Source organism: Dermacentor andersoni, chromosome 1 (assembly GCF_023375885.2).
Source record: "Dermacentor andersoni chromosome 1, qqDerAnde1_hic_scaffold, whole genome shotgun sequence".
Lineage (NCBI taxonomy): Eukaryota > Metazoa > Arthropoda > Arachnida > Ixodida > Ixodidae > Dermacentor > Dermacentor andersoni.
The window spans coordinates 387,866,737-387,892,346 of record NC_092814.1 but is presented as its reverse complement, the minus strand read 5'-3'; the positions used below and the strand labels follow the sequence as shown (position 1 = coordinate 387,892,346).

Below are 25,610 nucleotides of genomic sequence, written 5' to 3'. Positions count from 1 at the left end.
ACCTTGAGGATGTTAAGTGGATTGTTCGCTTTAATTTTAATACTATTTGCGTGTGGGAGAAACTTCAACTTTTTATCAAACAGAACACCCAGAAACTGGTGTTCTTGTTTTACCGGTAGTGTGCCTTCCTGTAGCTTAAGGAGGGGATCTGTTTGTAGGCCTCTTTTTTGCGTAAAGACAACACAATAGTTTTTTCACTTGAGAAGCGAATGCCGTTTTCAGATGTCCACTACGTTACTTTGTTTATTGTAATTTCAATTTGCAGTTCGCAGGTTGCCGTGTTCGATGCACGACACGCAATTTGTATATCATCCACATATAATGAATGCATTTCAGAGGATTGAATCACATTATTGACCGAGTTCATTTTCACCACAAACAATCTTGTGCTTAATACGCATCCCTGTGGCGCACCATTTGCCTGAATATATACGCGAGACAGCGTCGTTCCTCAACGCCCTTGGAATGTTCGGTCAGACATGAAATCGGCTAGACATTTGAGCATTCTACCGCGGATCCTTAAATCTGCTAAGTCCCTTAAAATACCAAACCTCCATGTTGTGTCGTACGCCTTTTCTAGATTAAAGAAAACCGTGAGACAATATTGTTTGTGCAGAAAGGCCGCACGTATCTCGTGTTCTAGCCGAACTAGATGATGTGTTGTAGAGCAGCCTTTCTTGTACCCACACTGATGATTATGGAGCGGCTTCTCAGTTTCAAGGACGTATGTCAATCTGATGTTTATAATGAATTCATAAGACTTGGCAAGATAGTTTGCGAGTGCTATAGGTCGGCAGCTGGTAGCTGTTGTATGATGCTTCCCAGCTTTCAAAAAAGGAATTATGATGGCTTTTTTCCACTCATTCGGCATTTCTCCTATTTCCGAGATTATGTTGAAAAAAATGGAGCAAGGCCTCAACTGCTTTTGGAGATATGTGTGCGAGAATTGTGTAATGTACTCTTTCCGGACCGGGTACTGTTTTTTTTTTTTTTTGCCAGTAGTGAGTACTCTTTTGATTTCCGGAAGTGTTAAGGGGGCATGTAATCTACCGTTTGTTTATACATATGTTTCTCTCAATCTATCTTTGTTGCGGACAAGTACTGTAGCTGCATTTTTTCGTGTCTTAATTCACCAGTCATGTATGCATTGTATTGGTACATGTATGACTATGAGTGCTTGCGTATTATCTTGCAGATGTTTGTCTTTTTCTCTAATTAGGTTTCACTGTGCGCATTGTAGAGTTGTTTTGACATATTTGTCGCGCCTTCTATGTACATTTTTTTTGCCTTTATAATATTACTGCCGACTGTATGGGTACCGGGGCCTCGTCAAGCCTTGCCGCCTTTTGTCCCTGTCCCGTCTTTTTATTGAAAAGAAGAATAAACTTCACTTCACAGATCTGGATGAAGCTCTAGTGGTCTTACATGTTGTGTTGCGAAACAAAACCACACTCGAAAAAAAAAAAAAAGAGAATGAACATTTTGAACATGATTTGCTGCATATTTATCGGCAAATTAGCACAAGTAGACCTATGCAGGAAATTGACTTGGTAAAGAATGTTGTTTGGACTAGGAACTATACCCATTGTATAGAATAACAAACGAAGTTTTTGTTACTGGTATGCGAAAAAGGGGATCTGCTGCTTTTGATAATCTTTTTATTATTCAGAAATAACTCTTGCGAGAAAAATGGCTTTGGCAGAGTTGTGGTGTGCACAGCAAACAACATGGCCTCTGTAGCAATTGTCCTTCAGTGAGAAATTGAAGGAAGCTGTCTGACGTATGCGTGAATGTAGTACAGAATGCGCCCATTTGTACTGACTAATGAGACACTCACACCTACATTATTCTATTGTGTATTGAATGCTTGCTGTGCAATTTCTTGCAAATTAAAACGGAGAATAAGCCACATTTTCCTGCCTACTTATTTTTTACCGAAAGAAAATAGCCGCGTGGCATGGCGTGCTGGCTCGCACATCTGGAACAGGAAAAGATGAGTTTTCACACAGTTGTTTTTCCCATATGTTATAAGAAAACAAAAAAAACTAGAAGCCGAGTGGTGTTGAAAACAAAATAAGAAACAGGAAAGCAGTATAAAATTAATGCATACGGTGTTGGCTGCCGTTAGCGCCTGCAGAAAAAGTCGCCTGCGCATCGCGCGCACAGCAGAGAACAAGCGGCATGGCGCTTCCCCCTCCTGCATCAACAGAACCGTTGCCATGGAAGCAGGCTTCATTTTTTTTGTTTTTTTTTCCTCTCGGAGTGTGGCCTGCCAAGCACCAGGGGAGAAATTTGCGCTCGTGACGCAATTCTCGTTTACCTCGGGGGTATACCAGCGGAGCTAGGCGTGACTAAGCGGGGATAACACAAGAAGCTATCAGCCCTCGGCTCAGCTAGGCTCTGTACCAACCCTAGATGGCTTTCAAGACCTCGGGGCCGCGCTCAGCCACATCATACTCATCCTCCGTTGCAGCATAGAAGCCTCTCCCAGTTGCCTTGCGCACGCGAGATCGAGCCACCGTTCTCGGCTCACATTCGTATGCTTTCACTCGCACACACAGCATACAGCTTGCGGCCACGAAGTTGTTGCACTTGGACTTTGTACGGATCACTGCGACGCCGACGCCGGAAATGCGCCTCGAGTGTCCATATAATTGCGCAACAAAAGAACATTATTACAGATGAAGCAATTTATATGTTAGCCAGATATTCGCCTGTGGCTAGTAAAAGCTCGTTTGGTGATACAGAGCCAACGTTACCGGGGAGAATCACAAAGCTGTATTAAGCCTGTTTCATATGCAGTTACTGGAGCGAGAAATGTCGGTGCAATCGCACGCATCGCAATGCTATTTTTAGAGGGTTCATTTCACAAGACTGCGATTTCAACAATGCGACTGGTAGGACGCACAGGGTTGCTTTCTCTGAAGTTTTGTAGAACACACCACATAATTCTTTTAATGTGAAGAAAAAAATGCTTGCGCTATGAAAACGTTTTCAAGTTTAAGTTTTGCTTTGGAGTGCTCAATGGCGGTTACTGAAAGCCAAGGCGAAGAGACACGGCGCACGTAAGTTAGCAGCTGACAGTTTAGCGCTTTTTGTTGTCTCATGTGCCTTCTATGTCCGTATCTGCCTGCGCTATAATAAATTACAAGAACACCAACCAACACTCCCACATAGCTGGCAACTCTCACCGCATATGCAGTATTTGGCTGCAGCGATGTCGTCCTGTCAGCGAAACGATATCCTCTCGCTGCTCGTGCTCCGCCTCACCTCCTGAAAAAAGGCGTACATTGCTGTCGTGATGGCGCATACGCGGCGCCTGCACCGAGCGCAGCAGCAAGCACCAGCCCTGATGAACACGTCTGGCCCCGAAGGAAGCCGCAAATTATCTTTCATTGCACAACGTGGAATGTAATTTGCGTTGCGAAATTAAATCTTAACCCTAGCCTGCTTCGTTCATCTCGTTAATGACTTGCATTTTAGCACCTATAATATTGCAGACGTAAAAACGCTACGTGTTGACTGTGCTAAAGCCTTGGGCTAGGTACACCAGAAACGCTTCATCTTCGAAATGAAAGCTATTACCACTGAGTCCTCTGTGATCACCTGGACAGCGGCGTTTCTTTCAAGGAATTTTTAAACAGCAGTGGAACGTCTTCTCATGTTCCACTACATTCAGGAGCTCCTCGGGCGATAGTGTTTCTTCTTTTGCCCATATATGAATGACCTCCCAGACGGTATTTCATTTACTGTGTATCAGTTTATCGATGATTGTGTGATACACAGAAACTAAGTTTGTGGTAAATGGCATATTATGTAGCGCAAATCGTTTTTCAAATAATGTGCAATTTGTAGGTAAGTGGCCTTCTGACGGTACCTTACAGGGCAACCTGTACAAACTAATTTCATGGTGCACTATGTGGCTTATAAGTGTGAATACTTCGACGAGCAAGCGCAGAGCTCCTTTGGTACTAGGAAAAGCTCTCCAGGGCTAGTGTATCAACACTGTTCCTTTTATAAACATCTGGATTAGATACTTAACAGCGTGCCAGCTGTACATTGGGTTCCCTTCGCAATCCTTTGTGTCCCTCTTTCTAGTGACAATAAATGAGCTGCTTACAAAATTTTAATTAGCTCAGCTTGAATATGCATACATGCATATTAAAAGCTTCCATTCAATTACCCTGACAGATCTTTTGGATGTTTACAAAACAAGGTCCTGTCCTTTAATACAAATTAAAGTTTTGGGATTTCACACGATCACAGAACCACGATCTGATTATGATGCACGTCATAGTAAGTGATTCTGGATTAATTTTGACAACCGGGGCTTTTTTAATGTGCAGTCAAGGCACAGTGCACGGGTGCTTTTGCTCTTTGTCCTCAATAAAATGTGTCCGCGACGGCCGCGCTTACATCCGGTGACTTCGTGCGTAGCAGCGCAGCGCATGACCGCTTATCCATAGTCTCCTATATTGGGGGCGAGCTCCACCAGTGGAAAAGCTGGCGCCACCGTCGGCGTGACGTGGCATGAGGGATCACGTGGACACAGCGGTCGCGTCGGAAGCGCCGAAGGGAGCTGTAAACGAAAGTTCGAAGTCCCACCTGCGCGGCGTTTCTGATTAAGTGGTGAGGCTTTACAGCCTTGGATGTCTGCTTGACAACATTTGAAAGTACTATAATAAGTAGTGGCTGCCTTTGGAGGCGTGCAGCACGTTAACTACTGCTCGGTGCCGCAGTACCGGACGTACGCAACGGAGCCCGGTGTCAGCCTAATTCACACGTAGCCGCAAGGAAAAGAGGTGCGTGAAGCTTGGCTGGCGAAACCTAGAATCGGCAGACAGCCATCGGCTACAACTCGGCTATGCAGCAAGCACAGACGCGAGGAACATTTCCGCTATGGCGCCGGGACTGCGATGTTCGGTGAGTAGCAGAAAACGCACACTGAGACGCTCGCCTGCGCACGCTGCCCGGCTAATGTCATGACGGTTTGGTCTATGAACTTGGTGATGCTACATGCTGGCAAGTTCACTGGAACGGAAACGGAGCCGTAAGACGCACACTAAAAAAATGCATGGCCTATATAGTCATGTGTGTGTTATGAATTAATGCACTGGCTTACGAAAAAGAAGCATAGGGAAGTCGCACACTGAGAAGACCGATAACCATACAGTGCGATCCAACTTGAGGAATAATTTTGAAATGTCCAAGAATTTAGAAGAGAAAAAGAGATTGAATCGTCGCGATGGCACATAACATTGGAAGTAGGCGTCGAAGTCTCTATAACCGAACTATTTTTGAACAGTTCTGAAAGCGTCCACGCAACAATGGTTGCTAGTGTGCTGTAAAATGCTCATATGCTGCGGCCTAAAGCACACGGCTCGGTGCGAAAACGAGCTCACAGCGAAAGCAAGACATTGTGCGCGGACATGCATGCAGACGCGCAGTCGGTCGCTGCGAACCCGTGCGATCGCTGCATTGAGGCTTCCTTCTGTTATGCCCCATTTGGGTATACAGACAGCCCACTATAAGAACGTATTTCACGTTGTTTACTCTCAGAGTTTGCGTGCCTTTCACGCATGAAGCCGGTTCGGAAGACTCCATCGCGGCGACCGCGCGCAGTGGTGTTCACTGTACGTATTCGGTAAAGAGCTAGCGTCTGTAAACGATTCTGTGCTTTCAGTTTGCCCAAGATTACTATATCGACAGTCAAAACTTTCCCTCGTTTTGAGAGTACGTACATAAATGTTCAGGAGGGCTGCCACGTGGTGTTCTTATTGAGCGCCATAAGCGAAACCTATGAGGAGCGGACCGCGTGATTCCTGATACAATGCAAGGGGGGCGCTTCCGACAGATGGCGACTCCGTAATTCCTCGGCCCCAATAGACCGTTTTTTTCATGGGCGCCTCCATGGATGGATGGATGGATGGGTGGATGGATGTTATGAGTGTCCCCTCTGGAACGGGGCGGTGAGTTGCGCCATCAAGTTCTTCCTATTATACTGCCTAATGTCCTACCTAGGTTAAACAAGAAAAAAAAAGAAAAAAAATACTATGATCTCCCACAACCAAATTTTCTGATCCCCTATTGCGAACTTTGCTTTCGTGCGTCTCCGTTTTTTGTCGTTTCCTTACTTTTCTTGCACGAATCCTCCTATCGCCTCTGACTAATCACTATTGCGGACATGTTTACTTTTCCACTGCTCTCGCTGAACCCAAGGGCTTCAAGAAAGCGAAGGGGGTTAACCGAGGAGCCCGATTTGAATTAGTCATATCATAAGAAAACAAGAAACGCGTGCGATGCTCTACCAATTCAGCAAAATTGAGCAATTGAGCGGAAATGCGAAGGTTGTGGGTTCGGTTCCCACCAGCGGCAAGGTGTTTTTTCATCCACTTTAATTTTCATTAATTTATCGTTTCTTTATTTCATTTATTAAGCACAAGTAATTTCCCCTATGTTGTCCTTGGTGTCGGTGTTTGTTGGTTTCTTATGAGATGACTAATTAGAACAGGGCCCCTCGGTTAACCCCGTTTCTTCTCGTTTATTACATAACGAGGGTCTCGAGTCCGGCTACATTGATGCCTTCAGGTAGCATATGTGGGTTTATTGACCAGTTGCCTTCACCCCAAAAGATCACGTTCTCGTGACGCCTGCGGCAAAAATGACGTCCACGTCCGCCGCCAAGGTCTGTGAGTGGTGGCGCTGGCTAACACTCCCAGGGTTCTACTAGGACACATAAATACCCAATAAAGTGGATGAGGAAGCAGCGCCGCGGTAGCTCAATTAGTAGAGCATCGCACGCGAAATGCGAAGGTCGTGGGTTTGGTTCCCACCTGCGGCAAATTGTTTTTTCATCCACTTTAATTGCCATTAATTTATCATTTCTTTATTGCATTTATTAAGCACAAGTAATTTCCCCTATGTTGTCCTTGGTGTCAGTGTTTGTTGGCTTCTTATTATATAACACTTGAACAAGTTTCTTTTCTGCTGTGTGCATCACGTAGTACGAGAATTCATGTCTTCAAATTAGTGCCTAAATATATACATTCGGACACTCTTTTAAGCACTGCGCCATTAAAAGAATAGTCAAACCAAGAAGGCTCCGTCCGTTGGTAAATGACACCACGACTGTTTTACTGCAGTTGATGTTGATTTGCAATATTTTACACAGAACTAAAAAAAAGACATGAGGGACTGGACAAGGCGGTAGCTGTGATCAATGCAATTAGTGGTTGCATACAGTACACAGTCATTTGCATAAAGCTTAATTTTAGACGAGGTGCTTCAAGGTAGGTCGTTATTATATGTTAAAAATATCCTAAGACGGATTCGTTAATACCACCTGTCGTGACGGCAACAGGGAAGAATTCTACTGTATTGAAAAAAAAAAACTGTGAGCGACAATGAAGAAAACTGGCTATCCAGAAAACAAGACGGTGCTTATTAAGTATGGCGTTCAGTTTTACCAGTGGCTTTGACTGAAGTACACAGTCAAAAGCTCTAGAAAAGGTAATGAAGATGACAACCTCTTGATTACGTAGATACAGATTACAAGTGGCATCATGAACAAAATCAACTAACAGCATTATAGTGCTGTGTCCGCGACGAAAACCATGCTCAGCAGATGTTGGAACGTCGTTGGAATCAAGGAATTCTATGATACGTTTGTGAATAGTTGCTCTAACATTTTATATGAGTGTGGGGTAAGAGATAACGGCCTGTAATTGGAGAGTAGTTCGTTATCTCCTGATTTGTAAAAAAAGCTAGCTAGAACTTTAACTGTTTTCCATGAATTTGCAACTTTGGCACAGTCTAAGCATTTCTGAAAGGATACAGTAATGTTCTGCGCTGTCTATAGAGAGTATAAATAACGAAAGAATTCGGAATGACACCAGAACCAGTAGACTTTTTATGTCCAGATTCAAGAATTAGATGAGACGCTATCAGAACTGATTATATCAGCCATGTGGTTGGTCGGGGCGCCAAAACTGAAATCTGGAACTGCATGGTTATCGAGGGTGAAAACAGACTAGATATACGAGTTAAAGGCACTCGGAACTGCAACGGGGTCATTATTATAAGGCTCGTTAATCTAGTAGCATGCATAATTGCACCAAAAAAAAAAAAAAGAAATATTTAGCATTTTTAGTCCGAGTACGAAGTTTTTCCTTGGCTTGTTCGATGGAAGCGCCAACCTCAGCTTTAGACTGGTCTCATTTTGTTAGTCTGTTGACAAGTATCCCTATGAATCAAAGGAAGTTTATTATTTCCCTTGTTTGTTTTCAACGGAAACGCGTAATGGTCAATGTATAATTTCAGTAACGACTCAGAAAACTCAGCATGACCGTGAACATGAGACTCAGCACTGAATGACACAAAATTATCAAAGTTATCTGCCAGGATTTCAGTGATATAGGTAACGTCGGCTTTATTAAAATCACAAAATATGGAATACCTAAAGCGTACCTGTGGGATCCGAGAGTTAGGGTATACCAGAAATACATTATCAGAGCTTCCTTCCAAAATATTATACTCGAAACCTAAATGAAGAAGACTGTCACTGATAAACACTAAGTATGCAGTTCTGCCACGTGCTCATATGAACTATCTGTGTCACGTTATGTTATAAGAAACATCCAATTAAATCTCTACAAGCAAGCATTCACTAGCGGAAAGCGTGAGGAAAGGCCAGTGAATGCCGGGAACGTTAAACTCGCCAGGAAGAATTAAGTTAAAACTGTCAAGGCTATGGTCATGTATGACCTGCGAAATGTTGAACAAGTTGTAAGCACTATCAGGAGGGCGTTAAGAAGCACAAACCGCTAAATTATGCTTATGCATTAGTAGCTCGAAGCAAACTGATTCAACATTATAAGAACCCAGTAATACCTTAAAGTTAAAAATCTGCATGTGAAAGCAAGGTGACGCCCCTACCTTTTTTATTCTGTCAATTATACCGGAGAGCAACGTAACCGGGAGGAGTGCATTCCGAGTCAGGAATGTCCTCATGGAACGATATTTCTGTGATGCATATAACATAAAGAGAATATAACAAAACTAGCGAAAAAACTATGGAAATTTGTTAATTATGCTTTGGGCATTAACAATCGGAAGCACAAGATGTGCGGTAGATTGATGGCATTGTCAACCTGAAGAGGAAGCTACGTTTGGTCACTTTGCTCTTGAATAGAAATCAGGACTCATTACTAAACTATTCGAGGCACCGTCCTAGTTATAATGCACGTTATCAATTAATAGATGGTCAAACCTCATCTGAACAACCACTCCTTTCTTCCGTTGCTCAACACAAGCGTCCTGTAACTGTTTACTAACCACACACACTATTGAAGAAAAATATTCGGAAAGTTTCAATCCGGAATGTCTCCATATGTAATCGTTTCTTTAGCCGCATCTGCTTATCGCTGAAGACACGCGACACTAGAAGGATAGGGCGAAAACGCCCCGTGCGCGTCCTGCCTAATATATGAAAATGTTCAATACAGGGACAGTCAACGGCAAGTTTGTAGGAGAACGCGATCACGATATTGGAATAAAGTCCGTCATGATTCTCGTGCTTGTCTTCGGGTATTCCATGAGTAATTATGTTATTTCTCAGTGAACAGCATTCACAGTCATCATATTTAGCACTTAGTTCACCAAAAGTGCGGTTGAAGCCGGCCAACTCTGTACGAAGCTGATCACAATCTTGCTCAGTCAGTATCTCTGAAGATGAGTTCTCGAGAGAAGCCGCACGCAATTCAACATCATTTATTTACCCTTAAAGGCCCTTGGCTCAGGGCATTACATAAGGGGGGGGGGGGGAGCAGTCGTTACATATACAATGGTCGGTAACAACAAAAAAGCAATACAAAGTGCAGGGTTCATATTCAACATTAACATCATCAGAAGCATCAACACTAAGATAGACACAGCGGCTCAAGAAAAACTTGGAAACAAAACAAAACACGCATACACATTCAAAAACACGGCAAAATAACTCAGCCCTCGAAATGTGCTGTTAATAAGTGCCTGAATTTATTAGGTTCTATTTCAGTAGCTATGGAATCGGGTAAGTCATTCCACAATATTATAGAGCTAGGTAAAAAAGATTTATTAAATGAGTTTGTGGAGCCATGTATGCGCTGCAAACTTAGTTGAAAAGACGGCGTGAGGTGCGAAGCGGCGGGTGTAATACAGAATTTGTTAGCTGTGGGAAGGTATAGTACAATTTGTGAAATAGGCAAAGCTGTGAAATTTTATGCCGAAGTGCCAGGGGTTGAAGATAAAGGGATGCCTTGATAAAAGTTATACTGTGTCGTCTGTCATACTGCGATGTGATAAAACGGGCCGCGAGATTTCGGATGGCTTCAAGCTGATCGATTAGATAGTTCTGATGGGGATTCCAGATCGCCGAGGCATATTCGAGTTTCGAACGGATGAATGTTACGTAGGCGAGTTGACGGACAGAACGGGGTGAAAAAGCGAGGGATCGTCTGATAAACCCAAGCAACTTAGAAGCATCTGTACAAAGTTTTGCAATGTGCTCAGACCATGTTAGTTTGTTGTTCATAATGATTCCAAGATACCTGTATGATTCTGTTTCGGAGAGTGGTGTAGAATTTAATGAATACGGATAGCTGAGGTTATTTCGCTTTCTTGATACATGCATGAACTTACATTTGGAAGTGTTCAGTTGCATAAGCCATGTCGCACACCAGGTTTCTATGAGATTTAAGCCGCGTTGAAGCAGAGTCTGATCATCGGGAGTAGATATGCGGCGGTAAAGGACACAATCGTCTGCGAAGAGGCGGATACAAGATCATATGGCATTAGGAAGATCATTTATAAATATCAGAAAAAGGAGTGGTCCCAGCACCGATCCCTGGGGGACACCAGAGATGACTGTAGTATTCTGCGATCTGTGGTTCCCTATTACTGTATATTGTGAGCGTTCGCGGAGAAAGCAGTCAATCCATGACAAGATTAAAGGGTTAATGTGGAGGCAGGACAGCGATACGTCGAAACAAGTTTTGACAGTATTTTTGATTTCAGTTATATCTCCTGACATACTTTTCTGAAAGGCAACTAAATCGGCGAGAACGTGCGCAAGAGAAGGGTTATCACCGCTTGACACTGCCGCTTCAGCCGACGTCCTGAGGGCGTTAAGAGATAATTTTGAGGACGGAGTTTTCCTGAGGCCAAGATTAAGCTCAACGTCACGGCTCCTGAGGGAACGACTGAGAGAAGTGACGACATGAGAGTAATTTCACATAGTACTACGGCGCAATTAATCCTGTGAGTAACACAGCAGCTGCAGCACTCCATCATTGGGTCGGATGTAGTATGAATTGTTAAGGTAAGATACCTGTGCAAGCATGGAGAGGCGGCAACATGCTGAAAGCTGCTGCTGCATTGCCCACTGCCGGGTCGCTTGAAGGGCAGAGCCTTTATACTGCCGAGGCTTGTCTTCACCGGTCTGATGACCTCAGTTATGGGGGAGGGGGGGGGGGGGAGTGCAACGCTAGGAGCATCCACGTGGGTGCGCCGCAGAACCATAGGAGTAGGGGGTCCGCGCGTATAGTAGCGACGACGATCGCATGCTTGGGCGGTCCCATCCTGGTGATTGCGACGTGTCCGTCTGATGCAGGATGCGCAAGGATCAAGACAGGAACGGCGAGGTCAGCGAAGAAATGCAGGAGCTGTGCAAGCAAGAAAAAAGGCATTTAGGCAACGTGCTGAAAGTTGCTGCATTGCCCACTGCCGGGTCACTTGAAGGGCAGAGGCTTTATACTGCTGAGGTTTGTCGTCACAGGTCGGACGACCTCACTTATGGGGGGGGGGGGGGGGGGCGACTGCAACGGTAGGAGCATCCACGTCAGTGCGCAGCAGAACCATCGGAGTAGGGGAGGGGGGGGGGGTCCGCACGTATAGAAGCGATGACGATCGCATGCTTGGGCGGTCCCATCTTGGTGATTGCGACGTGTCCGTCTGATGCAGGATGCTCCACGATCAAGGCAGGAACGGCGAGGTCAGCGAAGAAATCCAGGAGCTGTGCAAGCAAGAAAAAAGGAGTTTAGGCAACATGCTGAAGCTCCTGCTGCAACATCACGGCGACGCCGTCGACTACAGTGGAAATGCGCCTAGAATGTCCATATAATTGCTATCGCAACAACGTGGCAGGCTGTCCGCTTTATGAGAACCCAGAGACCTCTTAAATAGATAGTGTTCTGCGATGCGAAATCAGCGTTGTACGCGCTAAAATGCATCTTTAAAAAAAGACCGTAGTAGCTGATCGTGCTGGTCATCGCCGAACTTCTTCACAGTGTCCCGCGAAATAGGTACGTCATCTTTTTTCATTGCGTGCCTGGTCAGTGTGGCGTAACTGGCGATGAATTGGCTGACAGTGAGGACGTCGGCATTGTCTGCCTTTGAGGAAGAGGGTATTCCCTACTCGCGACCTGACGCTAACTCACTGACCAAGGCAATCATGCAGGACCGTACAAAGACATACAAATCCCACGCTGACATGCTGCGCAGATGCCTATGTGTGACCGACCGAGGCGCTAAATTCTGTTTGCCACCAAGGTAGCTCGAGCAAAGCGTCAGTGCTACGCAGGATTCGGCTCGGTGTTGCTCACACCCGCGCTACGCGCACCTCATCGGCCAGTCGAACAGCACTGATTGCGAAGACTGTCAGAAGCCTTAAACGCTTGAACGCACACTATTTGACTGCCCAGCATACATACTCGAGCGGCGGACGTTGGTAATTTGCTAGTTAGCGTTTGCAGGCAGCTACTGTCGGCGGACGCTGTTTTCGGCCAATGGCAGGATACGGCAACAGCAAAGCGGACAGTGAAAGCGCTGTTGAAGTTCCTGCATGATCCAAACTGGACGAGCGAATCTAGTAGAACCGCCGACTAAAGTGTTTACCCACTCAGTCCCGTTCTCTTCATCCATTCCAACTTTCACACCTTCTTCCCTCTTCCCCAGTACAGCGTATCAGACTAGAGCGCGCCAGCCCAGGTGGGCCTGTCTGTCTTTCCTGTCAATAAAATCTCTCCCTCTTATGAAAGAGCCGCCCTAACCTAAAAAATCAACTTTTACGCAGATTGAAAGACGCACATTCCCGCCACCGCACGATAAATTGAACAGGAACGAGGCCGTAACATTACGCTTGCTCCAGACACACACCTACCCTAGCCCCGCTATCTTACACCACTGCTATCCGAGTTTGTAGCCAACAGACGCGTGTAAAACATGCGGACACAGAGCAACGCTGCGACACATGCTCTGGGAGTGTGCCGGCAACAACGGTAATCAAAGCAGCTCCGTTGGCGACGCGTCCAGAATCGCGGCTGTTGCCAGAGTAGGAGAAGGCTCGAGCTCCGTGCTTCCCGACGCCGCCCCGGATGCGGGAGCCGCCGGGGACCTTCTCCGTAGGCGTCGCCGCCGCTGGGAGGCGGCTATCAGAAGTTCAGAGCTGGCAGACCAGCTCTGGGCCGTCCGGCAAGCCAAAGATGCCGCTCGAGTCCAAGAACTTCGAGCCGTCACCTGAGGCCACCACATCAAGAACTGCCGGACTATTCTTTACTAAAGTTTCTTCTTCTTCTTCTTACGCAGATCACTGTGTCGCACATGACGTCATAATTAAGAAATCTGATAAATTAGCGTTACGAGCTGACCTTAACAATATATATACTTGGCGAAACACGTAGTATATGTCTTTAAGCATCGCTAACTGCTAATACACCCGATTTTCTGGGAAACGCATATCATTTCTAGCCTGGTACCGCTTGCATGATTAGGTCATCCCCCCAACAACTGAAGCTAAAAATTTAGGTGTAATATTTTTTCATCTGACTGAGCATGGAATCTGCATATCAAAGCAATAACTTCGAAAGCATATGTACTCTTCATCCGGAGCGGTGGTTTTGCGCCAATAAATACCACATCATCATCAACTTCACCCGCAGAAATTTCAGATGTGCGCCTAAAGACGTTAAAGAGCGCCTATATCTATCCAACATTCTGCCCATTCTCGAGTGCGCAAGCACTATCCACGCACCCGAAATCTTGTTCACCGCGTAGAAGCCGTTCAGAATCGTGCTACTCGCTTTGTGGCTCATAATTACAAGTTTCCTAGTAATAATAGTGAACTGAAAAAGCTCGCTCGGCCGGCCTAAACTTTCACTGCGACGGACACACGCCCGCAGTGCTTTCCTACGTAACGTCTATCTAAATGGCAGAGCCGTAAGCACGGACATTTACACAGAACCACCAGCCTACATATCTAGTCGTCGTGACAATGGGGCAAATATAACGGGAATAGGAAGTAGCCCTTAAATGAAGGAAATTGCTACCTACGTCTTCATGAATTCTTTTGGCCCCACGTATCAGCCGTTGGTATCGCCTCCCGTGTGACACGATAAAAATTGTGCGCAAAGAACGGTTCCCTGAAGCTTTGCTCCAACATACACTGAATGAGAAGAGTTGCGCCTTGTGTTCACTGAAAACATTACCCTAATTTATTCTTTGGTGTTACATGCTCTATTTGACGGCCAAACGACAACTATGATTCTTGGAAGCATTAACCGCTCAACAGCCGATATATTTTCTTTTCTTGTTCTGTGCACTGTGTATTGCCTGTTTAATGATCATTGTTTTCCTACTCCTGTCTTGGTCCTGATTTGAACGAACAGTATCTGTAAATTATTTTAAAAAAATAAGCAAGAGATGTTCAGAGTATTGGTGTGAAAAGAGCAGGAAAGAGATTTAAAAGTCCGGAGTTTTAGAGAAGACAGAAAAGATTAGGTAGATGCATGGAAAATTCTAGAACAATAAGCACGTATAGCGCACATGATTATCTAAAGAAGGCTAGGAGACTATTTAGTATTCCTACGTTTCAAATGGTATGCCAATAAATAATCATTACCGTCGTCATCATCATAGTCTTGTTTGTGCTGCGCTCGGCTTTGGACCGCAGCTTTGTTCTTTCAGCGCAATTCGTTCGTTCTTTCCATACCACCGTACAATTTAGTCCTCGGGTGAACTAATGTAGGTAGCGAAATAAATAAATAAATAAAGAACATGAATACATAGAACTCTGTTACAGCCTTGTACAGACAATGAAGCACTACTACACGGCCAACCTCTGGTGTATCCTCGTATCTTTGGACTCGCACCTTAAGCGGGTGCGGAAGCGCTTCCCTTACCATTCTGCCAGCTCACTCCGATGCTGAGGGAGAATTTCGAGGGTGCGCATTGTCGTACTTACACTAACTGTTCACTGTTTAGTGGACTGTGCGTTTTGCCTGCCGCTGTGAGGTGGGAGCTGTACCAGCGAGAAGGAGACTGGCTGAGGCCGCTTGTCTGCTTCTATTTGGCACCCCAGGCAAAGAATCCTTGGTCCGTAAGAGAAGGCAGATTTCTTTATCAGAATGTACTCGAAACAATATTTAACGTGTACTGGGGTTTTCAGATTAATGCAGCAAAATGCGGCTTCAAGAAATGTGGGCTGTACATGCCCTAGATAAATATGTTAAGACGTAGAGACGGCACAGATGGTTGCATGAGGTCACAGGTACTTGCTGCTAAGATCGGCTCTCTTCAAACATCCTCAAAAATACATAACATAATTTATAAAGAAAATACAATCTATAGCGCCTTTGTTAAGCTTGTTTTAGCAGAGCATGTGCAACAACATGCCACCTGCACAGCACAAATGAAGTCAACGAGAAATGCGCGCAAGAAAACCGCACTAGAAGCGAAATTTTTGCCGGAGCTTAACGCAAGGACAGACCGATATTCTTGAAACATGGCTGAATTCGACCTGAACCTAAACGGAATAAAAAACAACGGCTATCGGTTCGGAATGAAACAGTTCAAGCACATACGGTGATGCATGTTTTCTAAAATACCTTTGTTCCTCCAGTCGCGCAGCCCACTATGTGAGTACACATTGAGACAGATGCTGCCTATTTGCCAGTAACTGGTGGCACCTGGGCAGAGAGGCCTGCTTGCTTGCTCACCTTGCCACAATAACAGCAGTAATCTTTGACGGAGAGTGTACAGATGTTCGATAAAATGTTGGTTGAATATTCAACGTAAATATTATTGAAGCTACCGAAAAATAGAAAGGTCCTATGTGCAAACTTCTGAATCTTCGCTTGAACCATACTTAAAAATCATACCACAAAAATGCTAATGCGAAATATATACCTTTTACTAAAAAAATAAAAATAATTATATATTTATCTACTGTTCATTTATTCTCACATCTTTTATACACACCTCGCAATGCACACTACAACTCACTCAAATTTGGAAACAATTTTCTTAATGCAGTAAAGATAACGCACATAATGACAAGTGTCCCCTGCCAAGCATCACAGTTAGACTCTGTTTGCGCGTTAAAACATACCGACTATATACGGCCTGTATAATTGAATTCTTCTGCGTGTTCTAGCATACAATACAAACTTTCTGCAGGCAGCAACAAAACGCTGTGGACCATGGGAGCGCATGGTGGTGACGATGATGATTTATTTGAATCCACTTTGAAAGGGGGGCTTTGACAAATACTCACCTAGCCTGCTTGATTTATTCAGGTAAATTGCATGTGTTTTTCATTTTAGCATTTTCGCATTCACCTCCATGATCCTTACTTTTTCTTAAAACTTCTATATCTACCTTTCATCACTACATATGCATGGAAAATTACCGACAGCGACATCTGACGGCAGACGCCTTGTGTCGAGACTAGTGTTCGCGCTTTATTTCGCCAAGTTCACAGTTGTTGTGCATCCACTTGTGCAGTTGTGCGATTCTTTCAAAATGTTATCGCTTATCATGACGAGCACATTCCAGGCTGAAATTTCCTGCGTACTGCATCTGGGACATGGACCTCGTCGAAAGCGATAATCTGTTTATCATTGCTCATCTGTTACGATCCCGCGCCGCTGGTGCGGCGGGAGCACGGCTTGCGGCTGCTTCCGAGGCTTGAAAGGTGGCTTCCGGCGGATGTTCGATGGCTGCCATCCTAGCGATTTAAGTGCTACTCGAACGCCATCCTCGGCACCAGGTGCCTGCCGTTTGGTGTCGCCAGCTGGCATTTTGTCACATGCTTCCGTGGCCGACAATTTTTTTGTCTTCGCCTGTATACTTTAGAACATATTGCCAATTTGACGCTGAACACACCAGTAGTACCAGAAATCCAGAGTTATGGAAGGTTTCTCGTTCAAGAACAAAATATAGTGAGCAAAAGATTGACAGTGCTTTACCGAGACTTGCTAACTCTTACAATTCATCCTATATTGGCCTTCACCACTTCCCACAAAATTAGCGTAAACATTTTCTAGGATCTCTGGTTTAGTAACACACTAGGCGTCTGCTTTTGTATTTTTCAGACAAGAGGAACCCGTATATATAAAACACACTTCGTTATTACGTAACATTGTTTCTGCATTGCGTAACTTGCGGTTACTGTAATCAAGGTGGCTGGAGGCACTTCAAGCTGCGTGTATGCATGCTTTTACCCCAGCTTCCTCTGTATCTACTCATCATCATCAGCCTATTTTATGTCCGCTGCAAAACGAAGGGCTCTCCCTGCGATCTCCAATTACCCCTGCCTTGCGCCAACCGATTCCAGCTAGCGCCTGCGGATTTCCTAATTTCATCGCTCCACCTTGTCTTCTGCCGTGCTCGACTGCGTTTCCCTTCTCTTGGTACCCAATCTGTAACCCTAATGGTCCAACGGGTACCTAACCGGCGCATTACATGATCTGTCCAGCTCCATTTTTTTCTCTTATGTCCATTAGAATATCAGCTATACCCGTTTGCTCTCCGATCCAAGCCGCTCTCTTTCGGTCTCTAAACTTTATGCCTAGCATTCTTCATTCCATCACTGTTTGCGCGATCTTTAACCTGTTCTCAAGCTTTTTTTGTCAGTCTCCAAGTTTCTGCCCCATATATCAGCACCGGCAAAATGCACTGATTGTACACCTTCCTTTTCAATGATAATGGTAAGCTTCCAGTCAGGAGGTAACAATGTCTGCCGTATGCGCTCCAACCCATTTTTATTCTGTGAATTTCGTTCTGATGGTCAGGCGGCTCCCTGCGATTCCCTTATAGTCAGGCGGTTCCCTGGCAATCAGCAACACGGTGACGCTAACTGGCATAACAGAAACTAGCGCCGCTGTCCACGCAGTGGTAATATCCTTAAAAAAAGAGCGTTTTTTTTTTATTTTCACTAATAATAAATCCTTCACAACCTACATCACCTTCAAATGGTACGCCGAAACGAACACTACCCGTCGCTGTAGGTCATTGGCTATGGCGTTCCGTTGCTGAGCTCGAGGTTGTGGTTCTAATTTCACCCTATATGGGTAAAATGCGAAAGCTAGGGAATACTCATACTTAGGTGCAGCTTAAAGGACCCTCAAATATATTAATCTGGGCTTCCTCGCTACAGTGCGCCTCACGTTGTGATCGTGGTTTTGGGCACGTGAAACGCCGCAAGTTTTTTCTCAAAGAGCTAGAAACTTGCAAATATTTCTTGTTGCGCTCAAAATTTGAGTTTTGAATATTCGCCGAAATTGGCATTGCTGCCCATTCGCGGCGGTACGCTGCTATCATTATGAGTGATTTTGTTGAACGTTGTACAGATTACCAATATTTATCGATGTCGTCTTCACATACTACATTCAGAAGACCGGAATGCGCAGTTTTTCAGCAAAGCCGAGGAAGCAAGCGCGCGGTAGGCGGTACACGTTACCCGGCGTGAAACGGGGCCAGGCGGAGTTCAAGAGGCCAAGCCTCACAAAGATCGTTGCTGTCTCGCCCAATTACGCAAAATTGCGTGAAAGAGAAACGCTAGAGCCAGGAATGATTTTGCGAATGAATCTAGCGTAAACGATGCTGAAAGTTAGGCCCTTGGTACATTTTGGGGTCGGGGGTTCATAGAAAATTTAAAGGTGACCTTTGGAAAACGTTGTTCTTGCTCACAGAGGAACACTGTCTGCGCAACTAAAAGTTCTTGCTGCAAGATTTTGTTAAGTTGTGTTCATTGCGTCTACTCAACTAAAATAATTATGTTGCCTCGAGTAGATCTCTTAAAATAAAAAAGCCTTTCTGTACAAGTTACTCTCAAGTTACAATGTAAATGTTCAGAAATGTATTTGGAAGTGAATTGCAATACGAATGGTAATATTTTGGTTCAGGAAAAGCCCATATTCTGAACAATATTTGACACAAGATTCAACGCTCTCATTGCATTAGTTGTTTTTCTTTTTTTAAATGTTCCTTGGCGTACATATGACGACAGATAAATATAAAAGCTTAAAATTCCAACACTTGTCTCTGTTTTGCAATAGAACATGGCATGGGTAATAAAGAATGCAATTACTAAACACCTGCGAGTTTCAAGAAATCCTAAGTGATAGGAATTTGACAAAATTACAAGCCCCTCTGACAGCCCGTATGTGCCTACCGCGCCCCTTTCAACGGCCATGAATAGATCGGATGCGTGATAGCAGCTTTTCGCTAACCACACCAAAAGTAAGCCCAAGGAAATAACGCCATTCGTCACTGCTGTGTAGCTTACCTGTCCACGGAAAGGTCTCTGAACTGGGGCGCTTTCGAACACAACCGCCGTGTATGGCAGCATACCTCTTCTCCTTAGTAAACAGAGACAGGGGAGACTGGCTGAAGAGACGCACAAGTTCTCTGCATTGACGAAAGAATAAGCTTGCCACCAGTTGCGTGCCGTGAACTAACGCAAAGAGGTCAGCAGCCACCCGATGAACAATTGACGACGTCATAACAGGCGGCCTCGTTGTCCGTCTAAACCTCGCAGTGGTGGTAACAACACGGCGCCTTTGGCTCGTGGTGGGACGATGCGAAGACCTAATATGCCTCAACTGACACTTCCGTCATGGCGGGGATGCCTTGAGCGGGAGCACATAACGCGCCGGCTTGATGCGGTGACGTGCCTCGTCGCACACTGCGCAATGCAAGATTGAAGGCGTGCTCAAGGCTAACGGAGACCTCGGTCGAACGGCGTGTACGCGCTCACCATCTCCCGATTCAAGCTGCCCTGCCATTTCCCCTGATCATTAGCGTACTGCCTTACTGATGCTGTTTCTGCAGTAAAAGCCAAGCCTCCAATATTGTTTACCTCTCTGGTGTACCACGACGAAAACCAACATCCATAGTTTACTAACATTGCAGAAACGCGAGATTCGTGTAATTGAGAATGCACCCTATAGAAGGCACACATTTCCGCTTTTTAATAATTGTATTTTAACAACAGAAAACTTTATTAACAGAAAGCAGCCATTGCAATATTTAAAGAGGTAAGACTCAATGAAAGCGCCTTTTTTGGAGCATACCTCCCGAACGAACATAAGTACAGCACAAGGCAATTAACCTACAATAAGGCCAAGATCCGTAGATATTACGGCATGCAAATGCATGCATTCATAGTTGCTGCTTTTCTGAATGATCACTCTGGCTTACTAACTATAATGAATGAATCATCGTCTCTAAGCACTTTAAAAAAAGTGAACACGTATTTGTTGTCGCTTCAAGTACGACAGTTCATTCTTTTGTACATAAATCGCATTCAAAATTTCTGTTACGTATGTCATCTGCTTTTCATTTTTTTGTGTATGTATCCACTTTGTGTACCATGCTTACCCTGTGTGCTTGAGTGTCTTGTGCACTCGGAACGGGTTGCAAAAGTGGACTGGCTCCTACTGAGGCATTCGTGCCTTTTTGTCAGCCTCTTTGACAGAAATTCCTTGTATTTCTTTCTGTCAATACAAACATTCATTCATTGAATACATTTTATGAGTCAACAATCGACCCCTATAAGGCAAATATTAGAGGGAATAATATTATGTTCAACAACAGTATGTTACGGCACTATTTGCAAAATGAAAATGACAATGAAATGAAATGACGGCAGCGCCATGGGGAGAGCGTGTCCCCCCCTCGCTCTAATTTATGGTTCCAGCCGGTAGATGGCACGAGTACTTCGGGGCCCGGACGGATGAACGTGTCTGGCGGATGGACGTCTTTTTCCAGGGCTCCGTATGGGCGATGAAATCATAAGTTCTTTTTTGTGCATGCTTTCAGCCTGCTTCTGTTTTTTTATTTGCTTATTTTTTACCCGTTAAATAATAATTGGGTAGTTTCCATTTTTTTCTCTTTCTTTTTCCATGTGCGCGGGTGTGTTTCGTGTATATTTGGTTTTACAGGATCATCACAGTGTCCTTTCGCGCCACGCGTTTAAACACGTAAAGCCGAGTGGGACATTTAAGTCTTTATAGCCTTTAAATAGTAGCTTGAAAGTGGCAAGACTTATACCTATTAGTGGTTTTACTGTATGTGCTTTGCGATCGAGAATATTGCTTTGGTAGGAAAGTGAGAGCGTGGCTGCGTGGTTGAACAGGTGTGAAAACGTGGCACACCTTAACTCTGTGCTGTATTGATTACTTTTAAAATGTTGGTGCGAATTACCTTGCGGCATTCTAAGGAATAAATTCTGCGCCAAACGGTTTTTCCTAGAAGGCACGCGCTCTGCATTATTATAGTATTATAGTATTTGCATTACAAAAGCCGTGCAATAAATGGCAAGAAAGCCGGGGAAAGCGTGCAGTGTTGGGAGTGTGGGCCCTCAAGGCAGACGAAGGGATGGATGAGGATGGAGAGGGAATCGAGTCAATCGGCCCACACTGTGATGTCGATGCTAGGCTGAAGAAAATGGAGGCTCTCCAGGATGAGCTTCTCAAATTGGTCCAAGAGCTCAAAAATGAGCTAAATATGGAGCTTGATGTACGGAACATAAAACGGAACGGAAACTTACGAAAACTTAATAAGAGGTACGAAATGAAGGTCGTAAAGGTCTGCACCCCTACATCCAGTCATGATGACCAGGAAGTCGAAAGCTTCTATGAAGGCGTGGAATCGGTGATGGGTAAAGTCAAAACAAAATACACTATACTGATGGGTGATTTCAATGCCAAGGTAGGCAAAAAGCAGGCTGGAGACAAGCATAGGCACCAGGAAAAGCAGGGGAGAGTTATTAGTAGACTTTGCAGAGCAGAATAATATGCGGATAATGAGTACCTTCTTCCGCAAGCGGGATAGACGAAAGTGGACGTGGAGGAGCCCGAATGACGAGACTAGAAATGAAATAGACTTCATACTCTGCGCTAACCCTGGCATCACTAAGATGTGGACGTGCTCGGCAAGGTGTGCTGCAGTGACCATAGGATGGTAAGAACTCGAATTAGCCTAAACCTGGGGAGGGAACGGAAGAAACTGGTACATAAGAAGCCGAGCAATGAGTTAGCGGTAAGAGGGAAAATAGAGCAATTCTAGATCAATCTACAGAACAGGTATTCGGCTTTAACTCAGGAAGAGGAATTTAGTGTTGAAGCAATGAACGACAATCTTGTGGTCACGATTAAGGAGTGTGCAATAGAAGTCGGTGGTAACTCCGTTAGAAAGGGTACCAGCAAGCTTCGGCAGGAGACGAAAGATCTGATCAAGAAACGCCAATGTATGAAAGCCTCTAACCCTACAGCTAGAATAGAACTGGCAGAACTTTCGAAGTTTTTCAACAAGCGTAAGGCAACTGACATAGGGAAGTATAATATGGATAGAATTGAACATGCTCTCAGGAACGGCCGAAGCGTAAAAGCAGTGAAGAAGAAACTAAGAATTGGGAACAATCAAATGTATGCGTTAGGAGACAAAGCCAGCAATATCATTACTAATATAGATGAGATAGTTCAAGTGGCTGAGGAGTTCTATAGAGATTCAAACAGTACCAGTGGCGCCCACGCCGATAATGGAAGCGAGAGCAGTCTAGAGGAATTTGAAATCCCACAAGTAACGCCGGAAAAAGTAAAGAAAGCCTTGGGAGCTATGCAAAGGGGGAAGGCAGCTGGGGAGGATCAGGTAACACCAGATTTGTTGAAGGATGCTGGGCAGATTGTTCTAGTAAAACTGGCCACCCTGTGTACGCAATGCCTCATGACCTCGAGCGTACCGGAATTATGGAAGAACGCTAACATAATCCTAATACACAAGAAAGGGGACGCCAAAGACTTCAAAAATTACAGACCGATCAGCTTACTGTCCGTTGCCTACAAAGTATTTACTAAGGTAATCGCAAATAGAATCAGGAACACCTTAGGCTTCTGTCAACCAAAGGACCAGGCAGGATTGCGTAAAGGCTACTCAACAATAGACCATCTTCATACTATCAATCAGGTGATAGAGAAATGTGCGCAATATAACCAACCATTATATATAGCTTTCATTGATTACGAGAAAGCGTTTGATTTAGTCGAAGCCTCAGCAGTCATGGAGGCATTACAGAATCAGGGTGTAGACGAGCCGTATATAAAAATACTGAAAGATATCTTTAGTGGCGCCACAGCCACCGTAGTCCTCCATAAGGGAAGCAACAAAATCCCAATAAAGAAAGGCGTTAGGCAGGAGGCAGGGAGATACGATCTCTCCAATGCTATTCACAGCGTGTTTACAGGAGGTATTCAGAGACCTGGATTGGGAAGAATTGGGGATAAAAGTTAATGGAGAATATATTAGTACCTTGCGATTCGCTGACGATATTGCCTTGCTTAGTAACTCAGGGGACCAAGTGCGAAGCATGATCACTGACCTGGAGAGGCAAAGCAGAGGGGTGGGTCTAAAAATTAACCTGCAAAAAACTAAAGTAGTGTTTAACAGTCTCGGAATAGAACAGAAGTTTACGATACGTAGCAACGCACTGAAAGTGGTATGGGAATACATCTACTTAGGGCAGGTAGTGACCGCTGATCCGGATCATGAGACTGGAGATCAGAAGATAAGAATGGGCTGGGGTGCATTTCGCAGGCATTCTCAGATCAGGAACAGCAGGCTGCCATTATCCCTCAAGCGAAAAGTGTATAACAGCTGTGTCTTATCAGTACTCACGTACGGGGCAGACTCACGTACGGGCAGACCTGGAGGCTTACGAAAGGGGTTCTACTTAAATTGAGGACGACGCAACGAGCTATGGAAAGAAGATTGATGGGTGTAACGTTAAGGGATAAGAAAAGAGCAGATAGGGTGAGGGAACAAACGCGAGTTAATGAATCTTAGTTGAAATCAAGAAAAAGAAATGGGCATGGGCAGGACATGTAATGAGGACGGAAGATAACCGATGGGCATTAACGATTACCAACCTGATTCCGAGGGAAGGGAAGCGTAGCAGGGGGCGGCAGAAAGTTGGGTGGGCGGATGAGATTAAGAAGTTTGCAGGGACGACATGGCCACAATTAGTACATGACCGGGGTAGTTGAAGAAGTATGGGAGAGGTCTTTGCCCTGCAGTGGGCGTAACCAGGCTGCTGCTGCTGATGGTGATGATGTACGGAAGGTAGTGGTGAAAAAACTTCGAGCATTGACGAAAACCTGAACAGGGCCGCCATGGTGAACGAGAATGGCCGTGACAATCGAATGCACTCCTATGACCTGACAGGAGAGGGAGTGTCAGCAAAGTACGTGGAATGCGTGCAACGTTTGAGAGGGTAGCTGGAAAAAGCGGCACCTACCTTGAGGCCGCCATGCGAAAAAAGCAGGAGCCCAGGGGACAATGCCCCTTGTCGAGTTAGAATCGCGCGGAAAAAAAAAGGGAAGCAGGGAGAGGAAGGAGAGAGTGAAGTGGTGGTTATCGTCGGCGAACCAAACCTGGCTAGGTGTTATGATGTAATCCTGGAGAGGGTGTAAGGCGATAAAGGAGTGACGGCAGGGACATTTTCAGTGCGGACACTTGGTTCTGTCATGGAGAGAGCAAAAGCAAAGCTCGCGGAAAACGCCCACGTGCGCAACCTTGTCATAGTAGCAGGTGGGCTAAGTGACGTCCTAAACAGGAAAGGGGCAGGACTAGCCGAGCGCTTGGCGAAGAGGGTGGACGACTTGCGCGACCTGTCCCCTTTTGTGCAAATCATGGTGTGCATGGTGCCGGAGGTGCCTGTTCGTGACAGTCACGTACAAAGAGCCGTAGTGGCTGCTAATGAGGAAATATGGTAAATGAGCCGAGATAAAGGTTTTGAGGTTGTCGAAGTAAGCAGGGAAGTGAGAAGGTGTGGTGATTTTGAACGAGACGGGATCCACTTCAATTACAGGCTTGAACGAGAAGTGGGCTGGCGACTTGCTGGTCGCGCTGTTCATTCTTTAGGGGGTCCATGGGCGCTCAGGAGACCAGAGTAGGTAATAACGAAGAAGGTCCCCTAGTTGGAACCTCGATATAGCATCGCCGTCAATACCAGAAAAAAGAGGAAACCAAGAGAGCTCGCCATGCAGTAGGCTACATCAACATGCAGGAGGGTAGAAAAAAGAAAAAAGTGGGCAGAGATTGGAGGAGCAGTTAATTAGATAACAAATAGAGGTGTATGCGGTTACAGAAACGCACCTTAGAGACTTGGAAGAGCCGCCAGTGATTGAGAATTATGTTTGGGAAGGGTGCAACAAAACTAAGTCGGAAACAAAGGCAGGGGGAGTTGGAATGCTCATCCATCGGGGAGCTAAATGGAAAAGGGTAAACTCGAAATGTCA

At 45.1% G+C, this 25,610-nt stretch overlaps 1 protein-coding gene across 1 annotated transcript in view; it reads right to left on the bottom strand.

The window, feature by feature from the left end:
• Window positions 1-25,610, bottom strand: part of LOC126518708 (organic cation transporter protein-like) — a 332,875-nt gene that overhangs the window by 255,786 nt on the left and 51,479 nt on the right. The window contains exon 2 of the mRNA XM_050168473.2: window positions 3,192-3,273. The gene's annotated coding sequence lies outside the window, so the exon portion shown is untranslated. The remainder of the gene's footprint in view (window positions 1-3,191; window positions 3,274-25,610) is intronic.